At 40.7% G+C, this 18,932-nt stretch overlaps 1 protein-coding gene across 5 annotated transcripts in view; it reads left to right on the forward strand.

The window, feature by feature from the left end:
* Positions 1 to 18,932, forward strand: part of LOC129780435 (fibronectin type-III domain-containing protein 3A) — a 105,992-nt gene that overhangs the window by 35,514 nt on the left and 51,546 nt on the right. The window contains exon 1 of one of the 5 annotated variants that reach the window (XM_055788708.1): positions 17,839 to 17,991. The exons of 1 other annotated variant lie outside the window; for it this stretch is intronic. The gene's annotated coding sequence lies outside the window, so the exon portion shown is untranslated. Of the gene's footprint in view, positions 1 to 17,838; positions 17,992 to 18,409; positions 18,821 to 18,932 lie in introns of those variants that run through there. 3 more of the 5 variants (XM_055788707.1, XM_055788709.1, XM_055788710.1) reach the window with 3 other exon arrangements.

Here is an 18,932-nt window from a genome sequence, read left to right on the forward strand (position 1 = left end):
AGTGACCAATTTTGTCTCCGTCTAGTATTTTTTTCCATTGTTTAAGCTTTAGAGCGCTTTTCTTTTTTTTTAATTCGTTTATTTTTACAGGCTCAGTTACTTAAGTTTAAAGGAGCCGAATTCTTAAATATAATTTTAAAACTATATATATAAACAATTTTCTTACATCTATGGTTAGTAAGGTGGAAAACCGATTACTCGCGGTGTACTCGAGTTTAGGAGGGTGACATATTTTTAGGAGAAGGATGGGATATAAGGAAATTGTAACAATGTTGATGAACACTCAATTTATAAATCTATTCGTATATCTATAGTGTATTTACATTTCAACTTATTCTACTATTTATAGCAAGGGGACGAATTACCCGCAAAGGAAGGAAAGGAGGGTATAAGGATGTAGGGGCAATCACACACGAAGATCTATAGCTTTAAGGAAAACATATATATGGGACATGTAATCAAGGTCTAACCGAGCCAACACATCTCTCACCGGCACATTGGGCTGTCTTCCTCGGACCCGAAGGGAGTTTTTTAAATTCGATCTGGCGATCAGATACACCTCGCACGACCAAACAATGTGCTCGATGTCGTGATAACCTTGGCCACAAACGCAGAGATTGGAGAGCGCTTTTCTTAGCCTTTAGCTGAACATGTTGGTGCAGAGGTAGCAAGTGAAGGATAGCCTCCAGTGCCTTCGAGGGTGTGCTTCGCATTGCTCCAGTAATTGCAACGCATGCTAGTCGTTGGAGTTTGTTTAGCTTTTTTGTAGCTACAGTCTCCTTGGTCTTTGGCCACCAGACTAATGAGGCATAGGTTATCCTAGGCCGCACAATGGCAGTGTAGACCCACATTACCATTTTTGGTTTAAGGCCCCATGTTCTTCCTATCATTTTAGAACATGCCCATGGGGCTGTATTGGCCTTACTGATTATTGCATCTAAGTGCGCATTCCAGTTGAGTTTAGCATCTAGGATAACACCTAGATATTTCACTGAAGCGCTGCATTTTATTTCCACTCCCCCAAGATATAAAGACTGCAGATGCTGTTTTTTCTTTTTGGTGAATGGAACAATTGTTGTTTTTGAGGGATTTATGCTCAGACCATCTGTGGTACACCAGGTTTGTGTAAGGTTTAAGGCCATCTGCATTCTGCTCGATTTCACGTCGTCGAACTTGCCTCGTATCATTATGACTAGATCATCGGCGAAGCCCACAATTTAAAAACCTTTTGCCTCTAAACTTGTCAGAAGGTCATCAACTACTAGTGACCAAAGGAGAGGTGATAGAAAGGAGGCGTTCTGTGGACAACCCTTTGTTGCAATCACATAATTAGACGACCCGCCCAGCTCCGAGGTGATTTTTCTGTGTGTGAGCATGCCATGGATCCATTCGACTATACAGTTATCGAAGTGTCGTCTTCTCATTGCCTGTACCATTGATAGATAAGAAGCATTATCAAATGCACCTTCGATGTCAAGAAACGCACATAATGCGGTTTCTTTTGACAAGAGAGATTTTTCAATTTTTGTCACAAGCATGTGTAGTGCTGTTGTTGTGGATTTGCCTGATTGGTAGGCAAACTGGTATTTGGATAGTGGGTGTTTGGACATGAATACAGACTTTATGTATTCATATAATACTTTTTCCATAGTTTTCAACAGTATTGATGATAAACTAATTGGTCTGAAAGCCTTTGGAAGTGATTTGTCGCGTTTTCCCGCTTTTGGGATGAAAACTACTTTCACAAGTCTCCATATCGAAGGAATGTGCTCTAGTATCAGACTTGCCTTAAATATCTCGATTAGAGACGGAATTAGTTTTGATTCTCCATTTTGAATCAGGGCTGGAAAAATCCCATCTGCACCTGCAGATTTGTAAGGTAGAAAGGATCTCACCGCGTTTACTACTCTGGCCCTCGTGAAGACTAACCCAGCAACTATGTTAGCGACATCCTTTGCACTTTCGGGTCCTATGAGACGCCTTCGAGAGCATATTGTGTCGCCATTATAGCCAGGATTTGTATCCGAGTGGACAGATGTAGATCCCGGAAAGTGAGTCTTCATCAGTAAGTCTAGTACTTCTGAGGGGGTTTTTATGAACGAACCGTCATCCTTTTTAAGCGATCCAAGCACGTTCGAGTGGTCTTTTGCCAAAGTCTTGTTGATCATAATCTTGTTGAGTCTAGCAACGATTGGGGTATTTTCAATGCTTTCGCAGTTATATACCCAGGATTTTCATTTAGATCGTCTCAGTTCTCTACTGTACTCAGTTAGGGCTCTCTTATATTGTGACCAGTCTGAGGTAATTTTTGCTCTGTTGAACAGTTTACGCGCCGTTTTGCGAAGCCGTTCGAGCCTTTTATTCCACCAAGGAATGTTTCTTGTCAAAGAAACTTTTCTCAGTGGGCAATTACTGTTGTAGGCAGAGACTATCATTTCATTTAATTCTTTTGTAGCTGATTCAAGCTGCTGAATCGACCTTATTTTCGAGTTTAGAGTTTTTGACGCGAGTTCAAGTGCATACCGATCCCAATTGGTTTTTTCCATGCCACCATTCCATTCAAAAATAATGTGTCTATGATCAGACAAAGACGCCTCTTCGGAAGCGTGCCAGTTATGGATATTTTCTTGAATAGCCGGGCTGCACAGCGTTAGATCTAAGACTTCTTGTCTGATAGCGTTAATGAAGGTTGGTTCATTCCCTTTGTTAGCAATATCTATGTTGTTTGACGAGAGAAATTCTAAAAGACACTCACCTCGGTAGTTAATATCCGTACTTGCCCACATGGTGTGATGAGCGTTGGCATCACATCCGATAATGAAGTCCTTGTTAATTTCCCTGCAGTAGTTTACAAACGCCGCTACCTCTCGTGGAGGAACGTCGCCTGGAAAGTAAACCGACGCAATTACGATGTCGGCCCTTCCTTTGGCGGTAGGAACTTCCACTCTGATCGCGACGATGTCCCTTTGAATGAACTCTGTAATAGGAAAGCATTTAATGTTTGCATTTACTAAGACAGCAGCTCTTGGGGAGTCATGCTTGTCATCAAAGAACAACTTACATGAACCTGTTTGAATACCTAGTATTCTTCCTTTGTGAACCCAAGGCTCTTGTATAAGAGCTAGATCCACAGCGTCTTTTGTAAGGTGACCGGAATAAATCGCCACAGTAAACAACTGCAACAGAAACAACCGCTTAGAAAAAGTGTAGTAGGCTAGAAATATTTGGCGCGGGAAAAACATCATGTGCCTCACATTTCTATTATAAATTTATTCTCTTGTTCTCGTTTTTCGAAATTTATTCTGAGGACAATGTAATGGGGACGAAGTCCCCATTTGGCGAGGATAAGGAATCGAGGCGGCCCATGCCGCCAAGATGACGCAATCCGAGTCCACCGCCGACCCGCCGTCGGAAGCGGCGGTGTCTCGCACGCAAACCTGGGATCCACTGATTGCCCGGTTAGTTTGAAACATAGGATACGATCCTTTAGCAATGTCCGACCGAGCTCTAGCGAGCGTCGGACGGTATACGTCTGCCCGGGGCGTTACGTTTGCCTGGGGCGATACGTTTGCCCGGTTAATTCTTGTTTTGAAATACAATACCGCGCCACAATATTTATAGCCTACTACACATTTTATAAGCGGTGGTTTCTGTTGCAGTCGTTTTCTGTGGCGATTTATTCCGGGAACCCTTTTGTAAACATCCTGGATAGCACGCTCGACGCTGCTTTGGCATGGTGGAGGTTTATTTGCAGAACTTTAGTGTTCTGCATTAAGTTGGGTTGTCCGATCTGGTGGTTCATTTGGGAGGATCGGAGTCCCATCTGTTTTTTTGAAAATCAGGCCAGGTTTTTTGCTTGTTCCAGTTTCCGTATTCGTATTGGATCTGGGATGGGTTTGAAGAAACTCACCTTTTTTACTTGGCACAATCGAGGTTCCTAACCTGTTTGCGATAACCGTTGAGTTTGTACCGCTTGGGCCGGGAATACTCAGAATGCTTCTTGTTTTTCGGAGAAGCTTCACGAGGGCGCTTTGGTTTGCCAGAAACCCTTCTGACGAGCATTTTGTGGTTTCACTATTTTGGAGTCACTAGTCTCTGAAGACTTCAGATTTCCTGGGTTTTTGGAATTTTTAGGTTCCCCGTTTTTTGACCCCAGATCTCCTTTGAATACACCGAAGCTTTTATGGGTTATGACTTGGCGCTGCTTTGGATTTGTTTTCCTCAGCTTAGTTTCGCCAAATCGGAAGTTTATATTGAAGTTTGTGCTAGTTAGTTGACGCATTGAAGCTTTGTCGACTGTTAGCGTCCAGTCCGCGTGAATTTCGTTGGGATTGGATCTCTTTAGTATTCGCCATTTATCGGTGGAGAGATTTTCATTTTGACTCTCAATGAGGCTTTTGAGTCTCTCGTCGCTGAATGTTGCGCTTTGTGGGAAAAAGGAATATATATATATATAATATTTTTATAGTCCTCCGGGAGTATTCCAACTTTGATCTGTTCCAAAGCTTCCTCGAAGGAGATTCCAGTTTCGACAGAAGTTATTGCGGAGTCTTTGTTTTGAAGAGTGTTTTGGGCATCTTTTTTTTGCTCATTCAACCCCGCTCTTTTACAGAGGAAGAGATTTTGTTTAGATTTTTTAAAAATCGGTTATTCGTCACTACTAGGTAGTTCCGATCCTCGGGGGCGTTTTGCTGGTCCAGAGATGTGCTGACTCAGTGCTTGCTGCCGAGCTTCCTTTGCAGGGATCCCAGCTGCGACCAAGTTCTTCAGCCTCCTTCTCTGACCCTTGGTGAGGTTTTTCTTCCACGAAGAGTGGACTTCAGCTGAATCTAGCACTTTAGGTTCAGTTTTTGTAGTGACGTTACTTTCGTCACTTTCATCCTCTAGCGACTCACAACGAGTCGGGGTGTTGAGGATGGAAGAGGAGCAGGACTGAACATCCGCAGGTGCGTCGCTCAGTACTTCATCCTCTTCGACATTCATAGAGTCGACCTCTATGACGATTTTTTCCGACAGAGAGAGGCTGCCGGAACCCGGAAGATTTTTGTTTTTTGTTGAATGATTCATGAAATTCCCACGAGTTGCGCGGTAAAGAAGGTCAACTGCATCAGTGACCCGCTTAATGCAGAGGGGCAGACGATACTGTGGAGGGTGCCCTGGTACTCCACAGGCTCCGTTAGAGGCAGGGTATTTAATTGAAACCCCCCCCCCCCAACCATTCATCCCTCAGCACGGGTCGCGTCACACCTTGGATTAGGAGTTTATCCATTACTTTCTTTCCATAATAACCATGGATAACATCTATTACAACCATCCTCCTTTTAGGGGCTTTGGACCCACTGCTCTGGTTCTCAATAATTTCAGGTTCTTATACGGACATGCTATTATCAAGATAATTTCAGGTTCTTATAAGGACATGCCATTATCGAGATCCGTCATTCGCAGGCGGAGATAGCCATCATAGTTGATCGATTGGTTTTCACGAGGGATAGAGTAGAAAACGCGGTGAAATCCTTTTCCCCATACAAATCCGTATAGTTTGAACCATACCAAAAGCACATTTCATCTCGTGCCTCTCGAAATACAAACAAAGGATGTATTTGCCATCGAAATCATCCCGAAACAAACTCGTTCTTCCGTACCTCCTAAATCGTGATTTTCAACAAGCCTCAGTTTCTAGAGGTTGTTCCCGTTCATATGAGAGATCCCGGTAGATGGAAACGTTGCTGATCTTGTCATGCTTTTTTTCTCAGATCTCCTAAGAATGGACATATCATGAAAATACATTTTTTGTTTTGGAAGGATGTCAGATTCGTGCTTCTCAAACAACAAATATTGGATAAGCATTCGTGCATGTCCTCGTTTTTTATGCTGCGGATACTTATTAACGCGTTTATCATTATTTTGGAATTCCAGATAACTGATATCATTTGAGCAAATTTAAAAAAAAATAAATTCGAGGACCAAGGAGTCACTTCCCCTTTAGCAAATGACTTTTCTATAAGTCAGAATTGAATTAAGGAAGGCCAACTAAATACTTGATGGAATGGCGAAAATCATGTTCTCAAGAATTTTTTCTGGTTGTCCAAAAAAAAAAATCGTGACTAGTAAAAATTTGAAACTACCGCTCCAGAGGAGAAGGAACAAACAGACGCTACAAAATTAACACATTTCATTTAATATGAGAAAATTAATCTCGATTTCCCAGTAGTTCCTACGTCAAGACAAAGTGCGTGCGGAACTCTTCGAAGGAATTGAAAATTCCTTGTTTGAGCATTCTACAAATATTGTTGCTTATTATTATGTTTGCCTGGTCGTTCCTCATACACTTTACGACATTCACCAGATACGTTTTCCCGCTACTCCGATTGCACCTCCTCTTGATACTACTGTTCATCCATTGCCACCATGCCACCGCCAGTCTTCGAAGCTCTCAGAAGGAAAAGGTGAAGCAAATCCTGGTTCTGATGGAACGGGAGGGGGGACACGTGCGGGGGCGATGACGTTCCTTTTGTATGAAAAAGCGATCGTGTCTGAGTCTGAGAAATTGCGCTATCTCTCCTTCTACTCGGCTCGGAATAAATTGAAGGTCGAATTTATTAATATTTCGGTTAAATAAATTGCCGATAGTCGCCATTGTTTGTACATATGTTGATTTCTAGCCAACCGACAAATGTCTTCTAGAAAATGTATCGATTATCTACTTGGCTGTTTTACATATGCGAAACGAGGGCATACTCAGAACGATGAGAAGAGATGTTCACTTTTTTTCTTTCCTCCCAATCATCAAGTTTAAAACGAGAAACAAAGTCGCGCGTCGTTGCGTCACATCGCGTCATGTTGGTTCCAGAGAAACTGACGTCGCGCAATGCAATAATGTGCCATTGTGTTTCCAGCAAAAATTGCATCAGTTGGCAACGCCCGTTCGTCCGGTGACGAGGGATGTGATAAAAAGCCCGCCCATAATCTGCGCAATCCCGAACGTCCACATTAATTGTTCGAGAGCAGCTTTGAGTTGCTGTCGCCAAGAACAAACTGCTTCCTTATTCCCAGGTATGATTATAGGCAGCTGAATTCATTAAATCCTAGCCTGAGATCCAGTCGATGCTTGGGATTCGGTGCCATTGTATCTGCCCATCCGAGTGAAACACTGCTGACCGTCGTCACCTTCAAAGCACCGACCGAAAGAAACAGCATAAAGACCGTAAAATTCATTTGAAATCAAATGTCTCCACATGACGCTGGATAGGCCACGACGAGATAGAGACGGAATTAAATTTGAAATGCAAATTTATCTCAGGTGCTGAGAGGTGTTCAGTCTCCCAAGTCTTCCGCTGAAAGTGATTTTTTTGCAGCCGAAACTTTCAAATCTACCGCCTATGTGTGCTGATGAGTATCTAAATTATTACGGCAATCGAAAACATTATAAACCGATGTAGTTTTATAAAACGAATGGTATTGATTAGTATTTGTTCAAATTCCGTTCGCGTTCGGTAGAGGATAGATATCAAACACATTTCACTTAACAACGGGATCAATGATCCAACAATTTGATCCATTTAGAATATTCCATAGTTCGTTTTCAAATAGATATGTCCTTCTTATTGACTGTATAAGTGAAAAAACTACGACCTACAGAATATGTTCATTCTATCCTTTACATTTTGCCAGAGTATAACTGGAATATGAGAGTGCAAGAGTTCACGGAAATGCTTTCAAGACTTGAATGTCCCACTATCAATTAATTTTTTTTATATAAATATACATTTTTTAATACAATGAATATTAAATTATCATGATTGATCTTTGTATCATATGAAACAGGTGTTTCGGATGGGATTTTCCCATCTTGTTTATATAGATGAATGATTTTCTTTATCAAGGAGTGAAGGAGGATGTCTAGATAAATTTCATTTTTCTGGATATGAATATGTTCGAGCTCATTGGAAAGCTCTTCAACAGAACAATCGGATAACACATGGTCGCTGTTAAGTCGGACCGTACTGTGTAACAAATTTTGATTTCGAGTAAATCGAACCCAAAGTATGAAGGCTCTGTAGTTTAGGTAGCTTTCAATCGTCCTCCTCATTTTTTTACACAGCTCTCAGTTACTCTTTAACAAGGTCGTGCGAATATAGTACAGACAAACCTTTTTTTGTGCGGTCTTTCTTTATGCAAATTTTGTTCGTGTGATTTTTTGTTCTTGTGCGGTTTTTTGTGCGATATATGGAAAGAAGCATATTCGAGTTATCGTCCATTTAGTTTTTTCGGTGTTTTACATGCATTTCAGTACGAAAAAAAGCATATTTGAATCTAAATTAGCCACCAAAAAGCACATCACAGCCACGCGCAAGCAAAAAGGCAAACTGCCCCATCGCAAAGCAGAGAAACAAAAGAAAATCGAACGTCGTGGATTTGTTTCATTTTGTTGGGAAAGCTTTTTTTTATACGGTCCTATATCAGCAGATGAGTGATAGCCGAAATCCTATGTCCGTTCGGATAAAACACTTTTATGCTTGCACACAATACATAAGTTTCGTCGTCCATAATACAGCATCTTTTTTTTAAAATGATTTTAACTTTCTTGTCCGTTGGTTAGTTTCTATAAGTTGTGCTGCGTTTTGATCAGAAACGGTCTGAACTTTGAATGTCTTCAGGCCTGCACTTACTTTCATTCGCCGAAGTGGTCTCTCTCTACGATTCCGTTTACCGCTATTTTATTCTAATATACGATTACTATACTAATATACGATTAACGAGCTCAGGATTTATATGTAAGAAAACTTCTACTTTCTTCACAGTTTTTGGATATATAATTTTTCTTTTTGTGATCCGAACCTGCTATCCTGTTAACATTTAAGTTAACGTTTCAATCATTCTTGATACAGTACTTTGGTTCACTTTGGTTGTCAGCAAGCGAACCGTTAGCTTTGTGACAGTGCACAATTTCACGTACTGCTCACCGGTTGTTCAGAACTTCAGCTGTGAAATCTGCTGCAAATGGTCCTGAACAATGAGATTTCGGACTTGCATGATCCATTTTGATTTTGTTGAAACCTTTCATTGTAGACAACAACAATCGACTTTTATGTGCCAACGTAAACGTTGTAAATAATATCACACAGCCCTAGCTGTCATTACAGTTGGAAACGAGAGGATTCGCCTTTCGCATTGAAAACCTTTAAGATTTTAATCTTATTAATCGGTTGTGGGCATTTTTTTTGTCATCACATATTTGCATACTTTAAAGAAGTCATGTGAGATAGTAAACAAAATTTAACAAAAATGGCAAAACTTGTTAATTTGTTAATTGTTAATTGAAAGAGTAATAGTTAATATACAATTCTGTGAAGGTGCGGTAGTAGTTTTTGATGAAATAGTTCTGAAATTGAGAACAGTTTTTAAATATGCAAGGTGTGCATTTTTATGCCTATCACCGCCAACCAAGTTTTGATCAAGTCAATCATGCTGCATTGTCGCTGTTGTTCCAGAGTCCCATATTAGCTCTTACGTAATTTTTATCTTTTTTCTTGATCTCGATAGATTCGACACGATTCCAGGGATCGCTTGATGGCCCGCCATTCAGGAAGCCTATGACCAAAGGAAACTGTGCATTGTACAGCACTTTCTTTATAACTTTTCTTGAAACTCTGTGAAGGTACTCCGTATATCCTTACTCATACATCAGATTGTGAAGATTTTATTCAATTGATGCATCCTTGTGAACCAAATGAAAGTTGATCGTACATGTGACCGTACTTTCTACTTCACTACAAAGGGTTTTCAATATTAATCAGACATTGCTGCATCATACGCATTGGATTGGACTTCTTTCCTGTAGGGCTAAGATTGAAATTTTTGAATCAGCGTTTCAATCGATTGTTTGAGATTCGTCTTATGTACAACGAATGGCCTCATTTTGATTTTACTTCGGGCAGATTCGTTCAACGCTACAGAACTATATTTTCGGATATAATTGGGAATGTGATAAAATTGCTGCAAAAATAATGGTTCCGGTTTGATAAATTATTCCTCGGAAGAAAATATGAACTGCGTCGAGAGGAATCTTTTTTTTGTGGCAAAGAGGATGAACCGGCCTTTGAAAAAGTTCAACCATTATTACGAAGGCTGCACAGAAAAAAAAATAAGCAAAGCTCGAAATCGAGAAAGGTCGCATCTCGTGTCGTTTCTGTGCTGCACAGCCATCGAAGAAACCAGTCTCCATGCGAAATCCGCTTGCACAAAGAGAAAAAAAAGAACGAATATCCACAGAGTCAATAGTTCATCCAATCGCTGGGAGATTGCCTGCAGTGAACCGGTTTTACGAAATAGTAGTCATAATACTAAACTGTATAAACCAATTGGTATCTTTTCGCAGCCACGGGAATGATTTTGCGACACTCAAGGCAACATCCTTGAAAGATACGCTTAACAGGGAGAACACAGAGCGCATGCGAAGCGCGGATAAAGAATTTGCCCTTTTTATTCGCACCAGCTCCGTTGGACATTGGGCTTTTCGGGGTGGTATTTCACACATTGATATGCATGTGCGCGTAAATAAGCGAGCAATAGACTTTTATGATACCTTTACGATTTGCGTGCTGTCGATGGGTTGCCGGAAGCGACATAGAGCGTACAATTAATTTGAAGTGGACATTCTCATGCAGGATTATATGATAGTATAATTTTGTATGAAAAAAAAACAACGAACGTTGCTGTACTGGTTCCTGTTCAGGTGAATCCCCAACTTTGGTTGATAATGATTAGAGGTATTACTGAACACGTTTTTACAATCGGTTGTGTGCAATATAATTCACTCTATGGCTCATTGTGATATAACCACGGGTGCAAATGTTTTTGTAGTGGCAATGAAATCAATTCAGTGAAAAAACACAAAAATAAATTTTCCATTTATGTATTTTTAACCTGTTTCAAAAATGAAAGTTCATGCTCATTGTCACTACAGGTCGGACTCAATTATATATAATCGCAATTTTACTTTCAACGTTAATTTTCGAATCCAATACATAATCGAATCACCAAAAAGCTATTTTTCTATTAATATTTGACATTCATACATTAATGAAAAAAAAAAAATTTCTTGAGATTCGATTATGTATAGAATTTGAAAATAATTGTTGAAAAATAATGGTCGACTATATATAATCGAGTCCGACTTGTATCACAAAAATAGCTCTGCAAATTCGTTGTACACCAACAGTACATTGTGCCGCGTGAATGTATTCATGAGTGGCATTTCTTGGAACTTCATCATATTTAACTTATGGCTTGTAGCCATCAGAATGGTAGCGACGTCATTTTAAGAGAACTGGATAAACCCATTGTCGGATGACACAGACAAAACAAGATTTTTTGCTCAAAATCTAATTCTCTCCCATCAAATTGTTGCCATCGGCACAAGACTCAAGTCCATACTTTTAATTAGAATAATGTGTTACTTGACATATCCCATTCGTGTGGCGGTTCCCTCCCCCATTAGTATGCATTCCAAGATTTCAGATCAACATTTTCATTCCTCCCTCGAAACAGAGAGTCGGCTTTTGTACTAATCCATAAAAACACCCCGAACGGAGATGGCAGAGCGAGCTAGACCTGACATTAGCAACAAGCACCATGTCAAGTAGCGCCATGTTCACATTCTTCCGATTCTATCGCACCACTCGGCTAGCAGCAGCTTTCTTGTCCACCGATCCGGACTGGGCTACTGCAAAGTGGACAGTGGACAATACTACATACAACTGTACCACTTCGATGCACTTATTACTGGTCTCTTGGTTGCGAAGGAAGCCAACAGCGAGTTGAAGTCATCGGTGTCAGATCCGACCAACGACGACAAAGACGACGACGATGACGACGGCGGCGGTTCGGTTGGTTGTGTTCGATGGTTTCGCTACAAGGCTCTACATTGGAAAAGTGAACCAGCGAAGTGAAAGGAAAGGAAAGAAACCTGAAGTTTGTGTTTCCCCTTCCCATTCTATGCGATATCGGGTGATGCATTCCATGCGCTTACACTGTGCCATCATCTCCCGTTCGGATAATAAAGCGTACAAAGGGAAATAAACCACACAAGCAAAAATAAAACTACATTCCATTAAAGTTGAACTCGGAATCACACTGCTGCTGCTGTTTCTCGTTTTCTCTCTCTCGGGACCTGGAAGCGAGATACCCTATCGGAAGAAATGCATAGTACTGCTCGGAGCTACACAATGTTGAGATTAGCATGAAATTATTGCATTATTAGTTTAAACTTTACTTTATCATACAATAATCACAACAATCATAAAATCTCATGTAATGATTTCTATTGATGAGAAACACTAATCGTAATTTTTCGTTTCTGTTTCTTTATAGGTAAGAGAAGAGATAATAGAAAAATAAAACGTTTCAGGTGAATATTCTACAAGCAAATAATTATTCGCATTAATCGGAATCAACGGTATTTATATGATTCGAATTTCCAACGATTAGTTTGGTTGCTATCGAAACAAGATTTTGGTGAGTTGTTGGTTATATTCGTACTTTTGAAAACATTAAGCGCATTTTGAAGAGATTTAAGAAGATGAACATCGGCAAGAGTATAGATATGAATCTCGATTAATGCTAATCTAAAGTAGACTGCAGCTCTCCACTTCTTTCGTTTTTTATTTGTTTTTTTGAATTTATTTACCTTCTGAATCGAAAGTAAATACTAATTACAGTAGAATCCCGATTATCCGCGGAATAGTCTGGCTAGCGTACCGAGAATAACGAAAATCGGGGATCACGGAATAAAGGACTAAAAATGGGGTTCAAACACGAAAAAAATTGTTTTCATCATGAAAACATTTTTTATCAATACAGAAACCATTGAACTATCCGTCTATTAGGCCGTGTACACCAGTGGTCAGATAATGGGTGTTAAATAAAAAATGAGAATTTTTTCAATACCTTTCAGTAACTGAAATAAAGAGCGTAAAATTTTCTTTCTCCAAGAAAATTGCTCTGGGCTACCTAGAAACAGTAGGCGTGTTTGGTTTTGCTAGTTTGAATTTAGTCAAAGCAAAGATGGCGTCGAAACACCACGTGCTCCGCGAACGCATTGTACGGTTCTACGAAACGCATTTCCAGCAAGGAAAAAAGTTCACTGTGGCACATTTTAAGGAAGATAATGTATCTGTCAGTACGGTATATCGTATCCTAGGTTCCCTGAACGTAGAGCGGAAGGTCGGAAGTGGTCGTTCTTCTTCTTCTTCTTCAATGGCACTGACGTTCCTAGAGGAACTTCACCGTCTCAACGTAGTATTACTTGCGTCATTTTTATTAGTACTTAGTTGAGAATTCTTTGCCAAATAACACGCCTTGAATGCATTCTGAGTGGCAAGCTCTAGAAAACGCGTGATCACAGTGCAAGTCGGAGGAAATTTCTTTGACGAAAAATTCCCCCGACCAGAACGGGAATCGAACCCGAACACCCGGCATGTTAGTTATGACGCTAACCACTCGGCCACGGAAGTGGTCGTCCGGTGACGATAATGACGAAGCAGAGGAAGACATCTTTAAAGAAGCTGTTTGACAACAAGGACGCAACCAGCCTGCGTGACGCCGGTCGGAAATATGGCTGCTCCCACGTATTGATCCATCGGACCCTCAAGATGGAAGGAATCTCGTCTGCAGGAAGAAGACGAGGTCGTCGGAGTACACGGAGGAGCAGATTGAGACGGTTAAATCACAGTGTCGGTGGATGACCAAAAAATACCGCGGGACGTCTTTCGTTCTGGACGACGAAAGCTATTTTCCACTGTCCAAAACGCATATTCCAGGAAAAGATAATTACTACTCCAGCGACAAGTCATCCACACCGCCTGAAGGTAAATACAAGTTCAAGCACAAATTTGAAAAAAAGGTTATGTTGTACATCGCCATTTCCGACCGGGGAATTTCAAAGCCTTGGTTTAAGCCAAGCGGTCTGGCAATCAACCAACAAATCTATCGAGAAGAGTGCCTCGATAAAATCCTGCTGCCGTTCCTGAACGAGCATCACGCGGATGGGAAGTACGTCTTCTGGCCGGACAAGGCGTCTTCCCATTACGCCAAGAAGACGCTGGCGTATCTTGAGGAGAAAAAGATACCGTTCGTGCCGAAAGATCGTAACCCAACAAACTTGCCCCATTGCCGCCGCAAGCTGCGTGTATTTTCGCATTCGCTTACATTTGCGCAGACCGGAATGTGTTTCCCCAACACGGAATTAAAAAAAGAGGGGCTTGGAACTTTTTTTATTATAGATACTTGAAGCTGATGAAGATATGAGACAAGCAATAAAGATTAGTTCCAAAAACATCGGAGAGGAATGTTTAGCGGAAAGTTAGGCAACTCAGGGCAATCAATTTATGCAGTCAAATTATGTCAAGAGTAGACACCCGCTGCATTGTAGCGCCTGGAATTTGATAATTCCATTGCTATGAGCTTGCATATGTAGAAATAAGGAGGAAGATTATCTAGATCGTTCCATTGAAGTCATATCAAGTCTAAACTAGAGATGGGAAAACGTTCGTGAACGGTACGAAAGAACTAGTGCGCCAAAAAGAGTGAACGAACGGTCGTTCTTTTTTGAATAACGATAGTTCGCCACACAAACTGATAGCAAGCGAACGGATTGATCGAGAGTGAACTGTTTGGAAGCGAATCCATCTATTAATCCATTTCTTGATCTATTGCTTGTTCTCGTGATTGTTTGTAGAAATTGAAAGAAGCCGTTACTGGATTTTATCTCCGATGGAACCATTATGAAACAAGATTTCTCATAAAATCTTTGTTTAGTTCTAACAAAAAATATGAAAAACTGCACATATTCTGTGCGAATCAAATTACATATACATATACTATTGTCGGCTGATAAATATATTTTCACATACAGTTTGCAACTTTTAAAGAAGAAGCGCCTTTTCTTTCTCTCGAAATTTCAAAAATATAAATTCATATAAATCAAAAAACATCCAACGCTATCAGTGCTAGGATATGAATAGATGTCTATGTATGTTGGGTTACAGCTAACATTCTTGTTGTTCATTGATTCCGCTGAACGAAACAGCGAAAGAACGCGACTGAACCGTCCATCAAAGTGAACTGTTTTGTCCATCTCTAGTCTAAACGTTAAAAATGTTATGCTTCATTTTGATCATTGAGGTCTGGATTACTTATTGAGGGGACTAAAAGAGATCGACGTACTCTAGAACACCATGAACAATGTCTATTCATGCTCATACGCGGGTGAGACCAACCTGTAATTGGCAAATGCAAGCTTGAACAGCCATGTAATTCTGAGACGCATAATCAACGGTACTGCCGTAATCTCGCAAAGTGACGCAAGCGCCAACATTGACATTTTACGTTTTTTGTTATAGATCGATGAAGAACACCAGATCCTACCAAACAACTGTGAATATTTACAGAAATGTGAAAAAATGACCTCGTGAAACCTTGAAAACGGAGTGGCGCAAGCGCCATTCCCACTGTGATGGGGCGCAAGCGCCATTTTCCTTATGTTGTGTAATAGCAATTTTGTTTCAGAATTACAAATCATGTACTAAGAAGCTCACAAAACCATGAGCTTGAGCTTGAACTTGGGTAGACTGTACAATTCGTAGTTACTCTCCGTGATGGACCTGAACCAACCAAATTGCACAAAGAACACACAGAATGCTAAGAAGCTCACAAAACCATGTACTTTAAATGCATAAAATCAAACTCATCTTAAAGTAAAGTTTATTCTAGATTGAAGTGTATTGCTGTTCTCAGATATAGATCATAAAGATTAGAACTAAATAGTTCAAACTCATCAATTTAATTGTTGATTACAAGGATTCCCTAATATGTAGTGTCTTTTTTCTTCAGGCATCAAGGGACAAAGCTTCTTGACGATATTTACTTTCCTCGCCTGTTTCTCTTTCGGATAAATTGAAGCTGATTGTTGATTGAAGGTAAATGTCGCATTTGGTGAACAGCTGCACTCTTTTAAATGCTCCAATCGAAACGAAACACATCTTGTAACAAAACTCAAAACATCCTCGCGTAAACTGTATCTGTTTTACTTCGGATAATTTCGGGCGGCATTATGTTATTTAACACGGATGGTTTCAATTGCATTTTGAATTCGAAAAATCGGTGCTGTCCATAATTATTACAATCGGGTTCTCAACTACGTTAGCTTGCTCAACGCATTCTACAAAGTCGGAAAAGGTTGTGAATTCTTCTCCCTGATGCTTTCTCATGCTTCGCTCAACGGCGGCATGTTGGAGAAAATAATTGGAAATAGATTCTCACATACCTTGATGGATGAACGCCAACCGGTTGTGGAAACAGCGAATTAAATTTGCTGTTTCCACAACAAACTGGCGTTGGTGGCATAGCTTAAATAAAACTGCATTTTTTCAAAAATCAAGCCGATGGCAATGTTTTTCCATCAACAATACACATTCTGTACAGATCAGATTTTCACAATGTATGCGTATGCGTATTTTACATAAAGTCCCGTACTGAAAATTCTTACCTCTGGCGCTTGCGTCAGTTTGCGAGATTACGGCAGGGTAGTCGTGCCTGCTACAAGATTCACAGATCCTTAGGGTCCAACAAACTCTGAGTCCGTACGAAGTGTACCATGTACAAACCTCTTATACGACCAGTCGTCCTCTATGGGCACGACACATGGACGATGCAAGCAAGCACTTGATGTTTTCGAGTGCTCAGAACAATATACGGTGTACAGGAAAAGGAGTATGAAGACGGAGGATGAATCGCTAACTGGCACAACTCTTCTGCGATTCCAGCATTCAGTTACAAAATGTGACTACTTTTTATTCGAATTTCTAATTCTAATTATACAATAAATATCTCTGGAAACTGAGATTGACACTGAGGTTGTGCAAACGCTCTTGATGTTGGCTTGAATGGAAAGCGCGGCAAGAACAAAACGGGACTCAAAGTACCGATGGATCTAAAATTGGCGAATCCACAGGAGCGGTTATTACTGCCCCAGGGATCGATATGTCAAATCCAATGAGACATGGGCCTACATTTTTCCGAGCGAAAATTCATGCTATGCACGTCATATTCCTATATCAATAAATAAGCTCAACATCTTAAATTGGATACAAAATATATATTTTAAACAGTCAGATTGCGCACGGTTTCGTGTACCGTTCCTTCGATAGGGCAACAATCAACTTGTTTCTTGCAAAAACAAACCCGGCCGAGGTACGAGTGACGTGCAGTGCGCTGCTCATACGTCTGAGTTCAGCGGAAAATGATACAAGGAAAAGGACACGGGGGGAAGCATAGCGAGAACATAAAAATTGTGTAAAACCCTTACATTGGTTGCTGACGACATATCGTCACAAAATGAATAGAGAGCGGGAGGAGGAGAGAGGGAGTCGAATCGTAACTACCATGGTGAAGACGCTGATAATGGGAAGTCTTCGAAGAACTATGTGGCACTGTATATCAATGTATTGGAGGAATGTAGGAGAAGATGCCACTTCTGTTGCTGTGTGTCGTCGCCGTAGTCACTGGCTTCAATAGCATGTACCTACTTCTCTATCGCAGTCAATGGTATTTCGTTACTGCTCAACGTGTATGGAACCCGCTGGAGTCGTCCAGTGTGCGGATCAGCAGAACCGAAAGTGCTTCATTGCGATCACGGAATGAACGGATGAACATTGCCATGTTCATGCATGGTGGGATTGTGTGCGTGGTTATTGAAGGCAAAATAAAGTACAAAGAGCGAATATGAAAGGTCCGCTTGTACATTGGATTTGAATACGACTATGCGAGATCAGTGCTATTTTGACTTCCATGCGACTATGCTCTAATATGTAATTCTGCTCGACTCGGTCGCTCGGTTCGTTCGTTTAGTCCATTTTTTTTCGTTGCAATTTTTACGTTTTTAGGTCTTTATTTCCGAATTGTGGAATTCAGTAACATTCCTTTGATGTGTAGGTATGACAGCAGTGAAAAGTTAGAAAGTTTCTGCGAACGAGAAGTTTCCCGAAAAACACATATTTTGGTTTATTTGTTTATTAGATTACTTCCTCGAATGTCCCAGAATTGGGTAAACAAGTCCAGCAAGTGCAGTATTGAATCCATGGATAGTGTGAGAGTGATGTGTACAAGAAATTGAAATATGTGGAATAGTTCAGTCTTTTCACTTCTTGATTGTTGCTGCGCTCGTTGGTATTTCATACATCTTTTCGAGATCCATCTTCACACCCATTCGCTCTCACGCGCCAACCGAGAAGCCCCTTGCGCACCAATCAACCAGTGTTGATCTCACAGAAGGGGACTTCGCTCGCGCTCGTTCGTCGAAGGCTTCCCAAGACTTGGTGGGCCAGGGCTGTGGGGTACGGTCTTAATTGATCGAAATTAAAAGTCAGTCGTCGTCCCAGCAGAGTGGCTCAGCCAGTCAGCCATCGGAGTTAGTTAGTGCAGTTCGCGGTGTGATCGCGTTCGCGAGTGGGTGACTGAATCAAGAGAGAGATGTTATGGGAAAAACCGGAGTATCGATTGGCCTAGTGAAGGAAGTGCAGCAACAACAGCTAGAGGCACTCTAGAAGGGAAACTGTGCGAATCGCGAGTTCAGAGACGGATCTTTTTTAGGACTGACGCTGAAGTTGGTGAAGTGGCAAATTGCGAAAAAAAAAGAAAAGAAAGAATTTCGCAATCAAAGTGTCTTTGTTAGTCTTGTTTTTTTGCGCATGTCTGTCTTGCAGTGTTTTCGTGTGAATGCAATTTTGAAATTAAATATTTTATCGAAAATTACCGTAAGATTGTAAGTTGTGATTGATTGATGACTGCAATCACCGTACCACTGAATAGATTGAAGTGGTTAAGTTGGAATGAATGAATTGACTCATAGTGTAATGCAGGGAAAGTGAAATGTC

The sequence above is a fragment of the Toxorhynchites rutilus genome, chromosome 3 (assembly GCF_029784135.1).
Source record: "Toxorhynchites rutilus septentrionalis strain SRP chromosome 3, ASM2978413v1, whole genome shotgun sequence".
Taxonomy (NCBI): domain Eukaryota; kingdom Metazoa; phylum Arthropoda; class Insecta; order Diptera; family Culicidae; genus Toxorhynchites; species Toxorhynchites rutilus.